At 39.5% G+C, this 13,736-nt stretch overlaps 1 long non-coding RNA gene across 1 annotated transcript in view; it reads right to left on the bottom strand.

Annotated features, from left to right (window-relative positions):
- Positions 1–13,316, bottom strand: part of LOC140829777 (uncharacterized) — a 29,214-nt gene extending 15,898 nt beyond the window's left edge. The window contains exons 1-2 of the long non-coding RNA XR_012117527.1: positions 11,602–13,316; positions 11,218–11,500 (exon numbers count right to left, since the gene is read on the bottom strand). This is a non-coding gene — a long non-coding RNA (uncharacterized lncRNA). The remainder of the gene's footprint in view (positions 1–11,217; positions 11,501–11,601) is intronic.
- Between the last annotated feature and the right edge of the window lie 420 nt (positions 13,317–13,736).

Genomic DNA, 13,736 nt, shown 5'->3' with positions numbered 1-13,736 from the left:
TCGGTGTCCATGCGTCCACAAGACAGGGCTGAGCGGCCCCAAGATATAGCTTATCTCGAAAGAGATACAGCTCAACAGTAAAGGCTATCTCGAAGGAGGTACGGCTCAACATGAAATGCAACGTGCAGTAATAAACGTGACATAATAGCATGCATCATATGACATATATCAATGCACCACATAATCATGCAACACATATAAGAATGTATACTCAACCAGGATATCTCGGATAGTACTTTCGTACCTCTAACACAGCAAGCCTAGCCTTACGCAACACCGCTAATCAGGTCTAGAACAAGCCTACGCATCAAAAGCATACTCAATCAATACTACCATGCTCGACTAGCAAAACCAGTACTCCCTAGTACTACCAAAGGTTTAGGGTTTACCTTCGTCCGTCGACAGCCCTTTGATGTCGATTGCCTTGTAACTCAGGCGCCGCTACGCTACTACTCCTGGCAGCTCTTGGCTATCGCTCGACCAACAACTAACCCTAGAAACCTTCCAAACTCTCCAAAATGAGAGAAAACTCAAGAAATTGGCAAGTCAAAAATGAGAAATCCGAGCACTATTTATAGGCCATGTTCGGATCCTCCGAACAACACTTCGGAACGTCCGAACGCTACGTGTCCATTGGCTCTTGACAGCTCATGATCGGATCCTCCGATCATACACTTCGGACCGTCCGAACATGCACGTGTCCAGCTGCTCTTGACACCTCATGATCGGATCCACCGAACCCACTTCGGACCTTCCGAACTCTTCGGTGCTTCCGAACCATCTTCGGTCCGTCCGATCATGACTCGGTCAAAATTACACATTAAACCTTCTTAATCACCATTAATCCGTTAATTACCCAATTTGGAATTCGGGCTACTACATTCTCCCCCCCTTAAAAAGATTTCGTCCTCGAAATCTAGGCAAGAGAATAAAACACCATTGTAATACACTGCAAATATTCTTCATTACAACTGTATAACAATTACATCCCAGGCTGATCCTGGTTCAGCGCAAAAACCTGACCTTGGGCACGAGGTCGAAGATTCGAACTACCCACTGCCTGACCCTGTCTCCTCTGCTGAACAGTCGTCTGGGATCCAGAACCGGATCCTGCTCCACCTCGCAACTGAGGACAATTCTTCTTAATATGCCCCATCTCTCCGCACAGATAACAAGCTCCTGCGGCTACTCGGCATTGCTCCGATGGATGGTTCTTCCCACAATGCGCACAAGAATCCTTCTTCTCACCAAAGCGAACAACACCGCTAGACCTTGATCCAGATCCAGAAGAAGAAGAACCAGATTTCTTGAAAGACTGAGGTCGAGGGCTCAAAACACTCGGAGGTCTAGAAGAAAGAATAGCCCTACCACGCTGGAGACTGATCTCTGCTTGACGACACCGGTTCACCAACCCATCGTACGAAGTAGGATTATCACAGACAGTGACTCGATCAAAGATCTCCTGGTTAAGGCCCTGAAGGAAATGATCGTACTTGGCTTCAGAACTGCCACTGATATGAGGAGCGAAGGGTAACAACTCGAAGAATTTCTGCTGATACTCATCAACAGACATACTCCCCTGCTTAAGGTTCAGGAGCTCAATCGTCTTGGCCTGGCGAAGGGCTGGAGGAAAGTACAGCTGCATGAACGCTGCACGGAAATCGACCCAAGTCGCTCTACCCTGCGACTGAACTATCGGCGCAGAAGTTGATCGCCACCACCTGCGAGCACGGCCCTCGAGAAGAAAACTAAGAGTCTCTATCTTCTGCTCCTCGGTGCACTGGAATGCACGGAAACAACTCTCCATGCGCTCTATCCAATCCTCAGCATCATCAGGAGTCTCTCCACCAACTAGAGGCTTAGGCCCCATCTGAATGAAACGATGCATATCGAAACGCCTAGGACCATCCCGACGATGACGATGCTCACGATGACGTCTATGATCGTCCTGGTCACCCCATCGACCTACACTCCCCTGACTACTCCCGTCACCAAAGTGGTCAGCCATTGCTACAACAATAGAATGGGGAAACTAGTAAATTGGTCAACGGAAATCCCAAAACAGAAATCTATATCCCAAAATCGTATGCATGCTCTGATACCATAAATGTAGTGACCCGTTCCAGAATCACCTACTAGGCAAGAACTAAGCATGCAATTAACCTAATTAACAATAATCAGAGATAACAGCGGAAAATACCAACAAAATAATGGTTATACAACCCAATCGAAGTCTAGAATAACTCAAAATAAAATACCCAATACAACCATATCGAAATAGAATAGTACTGAAAACTAAACCAACCAGATACTCACTGTCCTCCTCCTGCTCTTCCCGAGCTGTCCAACCTGAGGCCTGCCCCGTGGGAATGGGGTGTCCAAGAATAAACAAAACCGAGGACGTGAGCGATAAGAACGCCCAGTACAAAAGTATGAGTATACAAACCTATATGAAATGCACATGCTATGATATGATACCAGGGTAGTCAAGAAACAGGAATCACAAAGGATCTCAAAATGCTCAGTCTAGAGGCGCCAAGTGGATAGTGCCGCGCGGTCCAACCTCTGGGTCACTGCATCCACTACAAGACAGACGTGGACCTAAAATGTCCCGGACCACCGAAGCCCTCCCGACCCGTCGGCCACTGTGTACTCTCGGTGTCCATGCGTCCACAAGACAGGGCTGAGCGGCCCCAAGATATAGCTTATCTCGAAAGAGATACAGCTCAACAGTAAAGGCTATCTCGAAGGAGGTACGGCTCAACATGAAATGCAACGTGCAGTAATAAACGTGACATAATAGCATGCATCATATGACATATATCAATGCACCACATAATCATGCAACACATATAAGAATGTATACTCAACCAGGATATCTCGGATAGTACTTTCGTACCTCTAACACAGCAAGCCTAGCCTTACGCAACACCGCTAATCAGGTCTAGAACAAGCCTACGCATCAAAAGCATACTCAATCAATACTACCATGCTCGACTAGCAAAACCAGTACTCCCTAGTACTACCAAAGGTTTAGGGTTTACCTTCGTCCGTCGACAGCCCTTTGATGTCGATTGCCTTGTAACTCAGGCGCCGCTACGCTACTACTCCTGGCAGCTCTTGGCTATCGCTCGACCAACAACTAACCCTAGAAACCTTCCAAACTCTCCAAAATGAGAGAAAACTCAAGAAATTGGCAAGTCAAAAATGAGAAATCCGAGCACTATTTATAGGCCATGTTCGGATCCTCCGAACAACACTTCGGAACGTCCGAACGCTACGTGTCCATTGGCTCTTGACAGCTCATGATCGGATCCTCCGATCATACACTTCGGACCGTCCGAACATGCACGTGTCCAGCTGCTCTTGACACCTCATGATCGGATCCACCGAACCCACTTCGGACCTTCCGAACTCTTCGGTGCTTCCGAACCATCTTCGGTCCGTCCGATCATGACTCGGTCAAAATTACACATTAAACCTTCTTAATCACCATTAATCCGTTAATTACCCAATTTGGAATTCGGGCTACTACATATACTATGCAAGTCGTACACTTAATGCAGCCCAACAAAACTATACAACTACTGAGAAAGAGATGCTAGCAGTGGTGTTTGCATTTGACAAGTTGAGAACATATATTATTGGCACAAAGGTAACTGTTTTCACTGACCATGCAGCTCTTCGCTACTTGTTTGTCAAAAAGGATGCGAAGCCCAGGTTGATACGATGGATACTTCTACTTCAAGAATTTGACTTTGAAGTAAAAGACAAGAAAGGTTGTGAAAACCAGGTGGCAGATCACTTGTCACGACTAGAGCTGGAAGAAAGAACTGACTGTGGAGTTATCAATGAGTCGTTCCCAGACGAACAACTGTTTGAGGTAAGTTCTAAACTCCCTTGGTTTGCTGATATAGCTAACTTCTTGTCTTGTGGTACTCTTCCTCCAGATCTGAACCACCATCAGAAAAAGAAGTTCTTCCATGATATCAAAATTTTCTTTTGGGATGATCCTTGTGTATATAAAAGATGTGCTGCCCAAGTGATTAAGAGATGTGTTGATGGCGAAGATGCAAACAAAATTCTGGAACAATGTCATTCATCACCTTATGGTGGACATTTTGGAGCAACACGAACAGCAGCTAAGGTATTGCAATCAGGTTTTTTCTGGCCTACTTTGTTTAAGGATAGCTATACCTTAGTGAAATCATGTGATAAGTGCCAAAGGTTAGAAAACATGTCTAGGCGTCACGAATTGCCACTGACAAATATTTTGGAAGTGGAACTTTTTGATGTATGGGGCATAGATTTCATGGGACCCTTTCCCCCTTCTTTTGGTCAATCTTATATATTATTAGCTGTAGATTATGTTTCAAAATGGGTGGAAGCAATCGCCACCAGTACTAACGATGCTCGTGTTGTAGTTAAGTTTGTGCACAAGAACATCTTCACCAGGTTTGGAACACCGAGAGCCATCATAAGTGATGAAGGTACGCACTTTTGCAATAAAATTTTCAACTCACTGATGGCTAAATACAATGTGAAGCACAGAGTGGCATTAACATATCATCCTCAGTCGAACGGACAAGCTGAAATATCCAATCGGGAAATCAAACAAATATTAGAAAAGGCTGTCAATACAAACCGGAAGGATTGGGCTATAAAGTTGGATGATGCACTGTGGGCTTATAGGACCGCATTCAAGACGCTTATTGGGATGTCTCCCTATAGGTTGGTTTTTAGTAAAGCCAGTCACTTGCCGCTGGAATTGGAGCATCGAGCATTCTGGGCAGTTAAGAAGTTGAATTTTGATTTGAAAGCATCTGCCGATGGCAGAAAACTACAGTTAAATGAAATGGAGGAGTTCCGCAATGATGCATACGAAAATGCCAAGATTTATAAAGAACATACCAAAAAGTGGCACGATAAACTCATTGTACGAAAGGAGCTAAATCCAGGACAATAAGTACTCTTGTTCAACTCCCGTCTGAAGTTGTTTCCTAATAAATTGAAATCGCGTTGGTCAGGTCCATTTTTGGTGGAAACAGTGTACCCTCATGGGGCGATTGAGCTAAAATGCAATGATGGGAGGACATTCAAGGTGAACGGGCAACGAGTTAAACCATACTATGGAACCGAAGTAAGGAACCTTGACAACATTTCCTTGGGCGGATCGAATTGATGAAGACTGATGGAAGTCAGGCTGAAGACGTTAAACCAAGCGCTTATTGGGAGGCAACCCAAATTTTTTTTTCTCTCTTTTGCATTTTGATTTCTGTTTTCATTTTATTTTTGTATCATGATTATTTTTGGTTGTGTATTTTTAATATAGTGTGTGCTTATATCTTCCCAAATTTAATGAATCCCAATTGTTTCTTTTCAGAACTGAAAATTTGAGAAGAAAATAATTTTGACGAAACAGGAGTGCACCCGCGGTCCTACTTATACCGCACCCGGGGTCTTATCAGCACCGCACCCGCGGTCTTGCAATGTTGAATAATGCAAGAAATGCCGAGAGATCACCGCACCCGCGGTACGAGCACACCGCACCCGCGGTCGATGAATCTCGAAAAATACAAGAACTACCGAGAGAACACCGCACCCGCGGTCTTGGGGACACCGCACCCGCGGTCGCACAATGTGGAATAAAATTTTTTTCCGAAGGCACACCGCACCCGCGGTACATTACAACACCGCAGCCGCGCTACAAAATCGAAGGCACACCGCACCCGCGGTCGCACAAACTGGAATAAAAAAATAAATCAAGAGCAAACCGCACCCGCGGTCCTGTTAGCACCGCACCCGCGGTCGACGATTTTTAACACAGATTTGGGCAGAAATTGACTTAACCGAAGAACACATCTCAAATATTTCCTCCTCCATTTCGAAATCCTTCCTCAAGAACACTCTTTTCACACCAAATTTTTGTTATTCCTTCAACAAATTTACCACTCCAACCTAAATAGCTTCATCCATTCCATCTAATATCACTTTCTTTCCACAAAAATCAACACCAAACCTAGGGTTTGAAAGGGGGCTCGAAAATTTCTTCAAAATTTGGTTGGAGCTTTGATTTGTTCTTCAAGGAACAATTCAACACACTCAAGGTGAGCAAATTCATTGCATATTTGTTGAAGAATTGAAATTATTGGTGTTAGTTGCTATGGAAGGAATTTAAATTTGGTAAAGTACATTCTTGATATTGTGGATATTGTTGATTGATTGTTGGGTATATTGTTGAGGTTTGAATATTTTGAGTATCAAGTTTGGGGGAGTGCAAGAATCATTAAATTTTGAGAATTGAATTGAAGTGAAGTTGGTGTTTGAAAGGTGTTCGATAAAATGCCTCCAAGAAGAAAACAATTTAAGGGTGCATCATCATCATCATCTGTGAACTACGATGCAAGCCGGTTTTGGGATGAGAAGGCGGAGGAGCAATATGGCAAAATTTTGAATAAAAGCATTGTCAAAGAAAGGGGATTTGATATGAGTTTTCCTCGATCCGAAATTGGGATAATGTTTACAGCTCGACATTGGGAAGAATTTGGCAGGCAGCCACAAGATGCTGTAATTTCATTGGTGAGAGAGTTCTATGCTAACCTCAAGGTTAGGTATGATCAGTTGACGGTTTTTGTGCGAGGAAAATCGGTAGCCTTTGATGCACATACGATTAACACGTTACATGGTATCCCTGCAATCATGCACGACGAATATGAAGAATACATGAACGAGCATCTTAATAATAGTATTCTTCAAACAATTTGTATACAGGGAGCTGAGTGGAGAATGAGGGACGATGTGCACGTCACCCTAGCGAAGTCTGATCTGAAGACTGTTGCGAAACATTGGTATTCATTCATTTCTGCTAGGATCAAGCCTACCGAACACACCACTACCGTCATCAAGGAGAGGGCTATCCTCACTTTTTGCATTATGACAGGGAAGACAATTGATTTAGGTCAATTGCTTCAGAATTCGATACTTGACTATGCAAGAGGTAACTCTCCGAGTGGACTTCTCCACCCCTCTCTCATCACTGTATTATGCCAACAAGCGGGAGTTACTTGGGCAACGAATGAAGAATTGTTGAAGCCAAAGAATGAAATTTTGGTGATTCAACCATATGGGGCAGTCAGAGGTGACCAAGCTGCAGCACGTAGAGCTGAAAGGGATTTTAATAGGAGAGCTGCAGAGAGACGTGCCCAAGCTCAAGCTCAAGAACCACAGCCGCAGCAAAGGCATAGGAGAGATAAGTTGACCCAGTTGGAAGAAGATATGCGAGTTCAACGCCAAGAGATGGATGCGTTTCGGTTTAGGACCGATACATTCATGGGGTATATGATGGATTTCACATCGGTTTTGGCTCAGCAATTTCCATATGCTTTCACTTCTGGCCATCCATTTCCACCTCCTCCACAGTGGCCACCGATTTACCACCCGCCGGAGTTCCAACCACCCCAAGATGATGATGATGATGGCGATGACCACTGACGGTCGTTGCCCAGTGTATGTGTATTCTCCTAATTATCATGCTTATTTACATCGAGGACGATGCACATTTTTAAGTTTGGGGGAGATTTGGTTTATTTTATTTTTGTGTTTTATTTTATTTTATTTGATGTGTTTATTTTATTTTGTGTGTTTATTTATTTAGGTTATTTTGTGTGTTTTTAGTCATGAATTTTTTTTTTTATGAATTGGCCAATGATGAAAATATTTTGAAAAGAAAGGTCATGCATTGCATTCATGTTAATCGATCAATTTGAAAAAAATTTAGAGAATAATCATGAGATTTGGCAAGTTTGAGACTTATAATTTCTATAAAACTTTGTGATTTTCATTTGACATTGAAAAAAAAAATTTTTGCAAACACATAAATGATTGAGGCAATCTTTGATTTTATTTGGGCTATTTATATTGTTCATAAACCTTCATTTGAAGCCCTCTTGAGCCTATATGAGAAAAGAATTTTGTTCTTGAAATTTATTGAAAGCTAATGCACTTTTCTTTTGAATATATATGTATTTGGTTGATGCATTGAGACACTATTTTCACGATGATTAGATTCTACTCTGTGTTGGTGAATTGAGATTTTGTCTAGAACTATCCAAACATCATTCGAGCCGAAATACGGACAACTTATGATTTAGGTGATTTTTGGATCGATTGAGCCTTTCAAGCTACCAAATAAAATTAATTTATCATTTGTCACCTCTTTGAGCTTATATGAATTCGAATGGCACACGTTAGTATGTGTAAAAGACTCCCATTCGATTGTTCTTTCAATTATCCCACATTTACTACCCCGTTGAATATCTTAAAAGTTAAATTCCTACCTTCTCAAGGGAGTAAGAATTTAAAGGAAAAGAAATGCACATTCTCCTACAAAAGAAAAGAAAAAAAAATGAATGATACTACATTGATGAAGTTGGAGAAAAATGGGAGAAAAAGAGATGAAAAGAAATGTAAAAAATTGGAGATCTAAGAAAAAGTGGAGTTTGCAAAAGAAATAAAATTCAAGTTACTCCCTTATTTGAACTCCTAATCTTTATTTGTAGCCATGAACCGAGGCCTAACATTACAACCATTTAAATTCCTATTAACCTAGTCATAGTTGTCCAATATACTAGTGGATAGTGATTGGAAGGATCTAGCTTATGGACAATCGATAAAAACTTTCATTGAGTAAGAATCTTAATCAATTTTACACACACCTCATTGCATCAAATATTTATTGGGTATCCCTTTCTCGAATGAATATTGCTTTGAACCCAATTTTTACTGAAAAAGACCTTGATATGTGTGTTTGTAAAAATTTGAAATCAATTGAGAATGATTTGATACATGGTTGAAGAGATTAGAAGTTAAGAGAATTAACCGATCACATGATTTTATCCGGATGAACAAGTGGTTGGATTGATTTGAATTGTGAATGCATGAAGGGTTTTAAATTTATCTCGAGGCTAAGTTCTTTAAAATATTTCATGACTTGTTTGGTTGTTTGTGTTGTTTTGTTTTGCTCGGGACTAGCAAAATCTTAAGTTTGGGGGAGTTTGATAAGTGCAATTTATTGTACTTTTATTATTTGTTTTTAACTTGGAATTTTGTGATTCTTGAGCAGGTTTTATTTGATTTGTTGTTGTTTTTGTTATTGTAGTTTGGAAGCTTAGAAATGAGAATTTGGAGTAGTATAGTGATGAATTAGAAGGTGCAAAGGAAAAAGCTTGTCGAAGCACGACCGCACCCGCGGTCTCCTCAACACCGCCCTCGCGGTCTTCCCCGAAACACAACCGCACTCGCGGTCCCTCCTAGCACCGCACCCGCGGTCTCACACGTTTGAAGATGGATTTTTCTGCCGAAGCAGCACCGCACCCGCGGTCCTGATTACATCGCACTCGCGGTCCATGCAAAACAAAGTCCGAAAAATCTGTAACTTTGTGGACTTTGAATAAAAGTAGAGGAAAATGGTGTGCTGCGTGGGGAAGCTTGTCTAGACTATAAAATGCTTCTATTATTCACCATCTAGGTCATTGAGGAGCCAAGGGAAGGATTGGAGGCTACAAAGAAAGATTGAAGATCAAGTTTATCAAGTTCTTGAGAATTCTCTTGCACACTTTTGGAAAGGAATTTCATTGCACTCCAAGCTCTTGTTTTAAGTTCTTCTTTCTTTATTTTCATTTTTATTTGATATGTCTTGTTTAAGATTTGTGTGTTGTTTTATTTTTATTATGAACTAATTCTTATTTCTAGAGGAATGATGGAACAAAACTAGACATCATGTGTTGGGATTTATGATTTATGCTATATAAATTTCCTTATTGTTCATTTGTATTTTTCCAATATTAATGCTTTCATTTTATTGGCCATACCTTGAATGATTCTTATGTTTATAATTTATCACTTGGAAAAGGGAAATTATAAACAAGAAAGGGAAAAATACATCGATAGAATTTATATAGTTCGGGAAGACATATAGTGCTATTGAAGTCATTAAAAGAATTAAGTACTTTTTGTGTTATTTAATTATAGATTATTGATGGGGACGTGACAATCTTTTGTTAGATAATTAGTATCTACTTAGCACTCGGGAGAGGGAGTAGATAAGTTAGAATTCTTGGTTAATGTGTAATAAGGACATTTATAATATAGCTACACAAGATAACACATGGTGGATAGTTGCGTGAAATCGGACCTCTAGATCTTTTATTCCATAGTTATTTGTTATAAAAAGTTTGGTGTTGTACTATAATTTAATTTAGTTTCAAATCTAGTTATTGGTATAAACAAATCTGTCAAGTGATTATTCTAAATAAAGTCGAGACTATTTCAATTACAAGCATTAATATAAATTTAGAAATACATTCCTCGTGGGATCGACACTTGTACTCGAAAATACATTTTATTACAAACTTGACGTTGTGCACTTGCAAGCAATTAAGAAAATACGCAACACTCATTCCTTTCATATGGTCTTTCTCAGTAATGTTAATCTGAATTCGGGAGACATCAGGAGGTGTTGATGACGTGTAGGCATCGTCTTAAACCACATTCACGTTATGAATACCCTGAGGCGGCGCTTTTAGCAACACATGCCAATTTGACTCATCGTCGTCCCTAGAATAGAATAATTGCTTTGCTTGTGATGCCAAAATGAAAGGATCACTTTCAAAAGTTTTTAGTCCTTGGTGTATGTTGACATGTATAAAGCCATCTTCAATTTTGGTACAAGTTTCATGATTGGCCCAATCACACCTAAAAATAGGAACTTTAAAAGGATAGTAGTCTAGCAAAACAATATCTCGTATAACTCTATAGTATGATAGTCTTCCTACTGTATTTGAATAATCATTAGCATTAGATTGACAAATAGTATCGGCTTCAACTGAAACACTACTATCTTGTGTCGACCTTCTAACATCAATTGTATGGAACTGAAGTCCATTTATAATATAACCGGTATAACTTGTAACATGCTTTCTAGGACCATGAGCTAGCCATTGAATTCGGCCTGAAGAATTATCAAGAACATGTTTTGATAACCGTTCAGCAAATGTTTCCATATGTTGCTTTTGTAACAATGTCTCATTACTTAACAAACGATAATCTTTTTTTTAAGCTCCTCAATGTGCATCCTATTTAAATTCATTGAAGGGAGATGTTAGAATAAAAGAGGTATGTGATAGATCAAGGATAATGTAATCTGAAATCAACTATAACTCTAAGTATGGTTCGACTTCTGCAGTATTGAACAACACATATCGATGTGCGGCTTGCAACACGTGGTCTTCTAAAATCTTTTCTTTCCCTTTAGAAATTGAGCGACCTTCGACTAATCCATTTTCCAAATCATCATTCCGGTTAAAACAAACAACAATAATAGAAGCCTTTTTTTATGAAAGCAATGCAAAATATCATTCGTTCTTCTACGAGGTAACACTCAGCTTTGCAACCTTTTGGTCTTGCTCGGTTCTTCACAAACCCTTTCAGTGTTTTAATAAATCTAAAACACAAAGCAAAATTCACATGAAAGAAGTGTTGATAGGAAAATTTATACCGTTATATAGATAAATTTTGTCAAAAATATAAATCAATATTTATTACCTTTCAAATGGATACGTCCAGCAGAATTGGACTGGCCCACACAAGCGAGCCTCTCTTGCTAAATGAATTGTCAAATGAACCGAGATGGTAAAGAAAGCAGGTGGAAAATATCTTTCTAACATGCATAGAATTTCAGCAATATTCTCCTCGAGTTGTTCTAAACGGTTCCTATCTAGCTCTCTTTGACATAATTCTTTGTAAAATGCACCCAACAGATATATTGCAATACGCGGACCTTTCGGTAGAAGATTTCTCAATGCTACTGATAACAATTGTTGCATTAGAACATGACAGTCATGAGATTTCAGCCCAATAAGCTTATGCTCTTCCAAAGAAACATAGTTGTCAATATTTGAGCTATAGCCATGGGGTAAATTTATTTTCTTCAACCTAGAGCAAAATACATCCATTTCGTTTTTAGACAATGTGTAAGGTGAAGCAGGCAAGTGATATTTATTCTCCCTTTTCTTGAGGATGCAATTCTTCTATAATTTTTAAATGCATTAAATGATTGCGAGCATTCACACCATCTCTGGATTTTTTCTTCTGGTTCAACAGTGTTCCTATGATATTCTCGCAGACATTCTTTTCAACATGCATCACATCTAAGTTATGACGTAATAAGAGCCCGTAAAAGTAACCATCAACATGTTTCATAGTGTTAGTTCGGAATATTTCTAACAATTTAAGATAAAAAATAAAAAACTTATATAAAAAATAATTAATAGAGTGCAAATAACTTACAATCCAATATGGAAAATCGATAAATATCGACTTTTTCTTCAACGTTTGTACTAGGTTAAGTAACTCTTTTATATTATCCTGCTTCTTCCTTTTTTTTCCTTGAAGTATTGATAGTGTCACTCTTTTTCTTTTTACCCTTGTCATTTTTAATATCTTTCATTGCCTTGAGAATTTCTAACCCATTCAAAGGTCTCGCTTTTGTTCCCCTCCCTTTTTTCTCGTCAAACCAATTTTTTTTTCTCACGAAATTGATGATTAGTGGAAAGAAATCTCCTGTGGCCCAAGTTTGCAAACTTTCTAATATACTTAAGCCACATCGAACATATGTCTTCACCACATTTTGGGCAACCGAGTTTCCCTTTTGTGGCACATCCAGCTAAGTTTCCAAAAGCTGGAAAATCATTGATTGTCCACATCAAAAAAACCTTCAGATTGAACATTGACTTGCTAAATGCATCATATGCCTCCACACATGTGTCCTTCAACTCTTTCAAAACCTCCACAAGGGGTTCCAAGTATACATCTATATCATTTCCCGTTTGTTTCAGACCTGGAATCAGTAATGTCAGCATGAGATTTTCCTTTGTCATGCACATCAATGGAGGAAGGTTATAACTGAATAAAATAACTGGCCAACTACTATATCTGGAACTAAGATCACCAAAAGGGTTGAATCCATTTGTTGCAAGACCAAGACGGAGATTTCTAGGATCTGATGCAAAATTTGGCCACTTATGATTTATTGTATCCGAAGCTACTGAATCAACTGGATGACACATCATATGATCTTGACTTTTGTGGTTGTAGTGCCAAATCATCTCTTCAGCCTTTTCTTTTGATTTTAACATCCTTTTCAATCTTGGTATCACAGGAAAATACCGTAGCACCTTTTCAGAAACTCTTTTTACGAACTTTTGTGGTGACTTTGTCTACCTTCCATCTTGAGGAACCACACTTTGGACACGAGTCAAGATCTTAAGATTCTTTCTAAAAAACAACAATCGTTTGGGCAAGCATGAATCTTCTCATATCCTAATTCAAATGGTTTCAAAATTTTCTCATCAAGTAAAAAGTTTCTGGAAGTTTATTTTTTCTGGAAGCATGTCAACTAAGATCTTCAAGAGCTCATTGAAACTATTGTCAGTGTGACCATTAGTAGACTTATAATTATATAACATGACGACTGCTGATAACTTTGTATAAGCTGTACAACCATGGAAGAGAGTAGTTTCTGCATCTTCTAATAAATTAGCAAACTCATAATTTTTTGCTTCAGACATATTGTGTCCAACCTCGTCTTCAGGTACAAAGACATCCTTATATAAGTGATATGCCTCTCTACTTTCATCCTCTTAATGAATTCTTGAACTACATTAAACTTGAGATTCTAA

This window comes from Primulina eburnea, chromosome 1, assembly GCF_022965805.1.
Source record: "Primulina eburnea isolate SZY01 chromosome 1, ASM2296580v1, whole genome shotgun sequence".
Taxonomy (NCBI): domain Eukaryota; kingdom Viridiplantae; phylum Streptophyta; class Magnoliopsida; order Lamiales; family Gesneriaceae; genus Primulina; species Primulina eburnea.
This window is presented reverse-complemented; position numbering and strand designations above follow the sequence as displayed.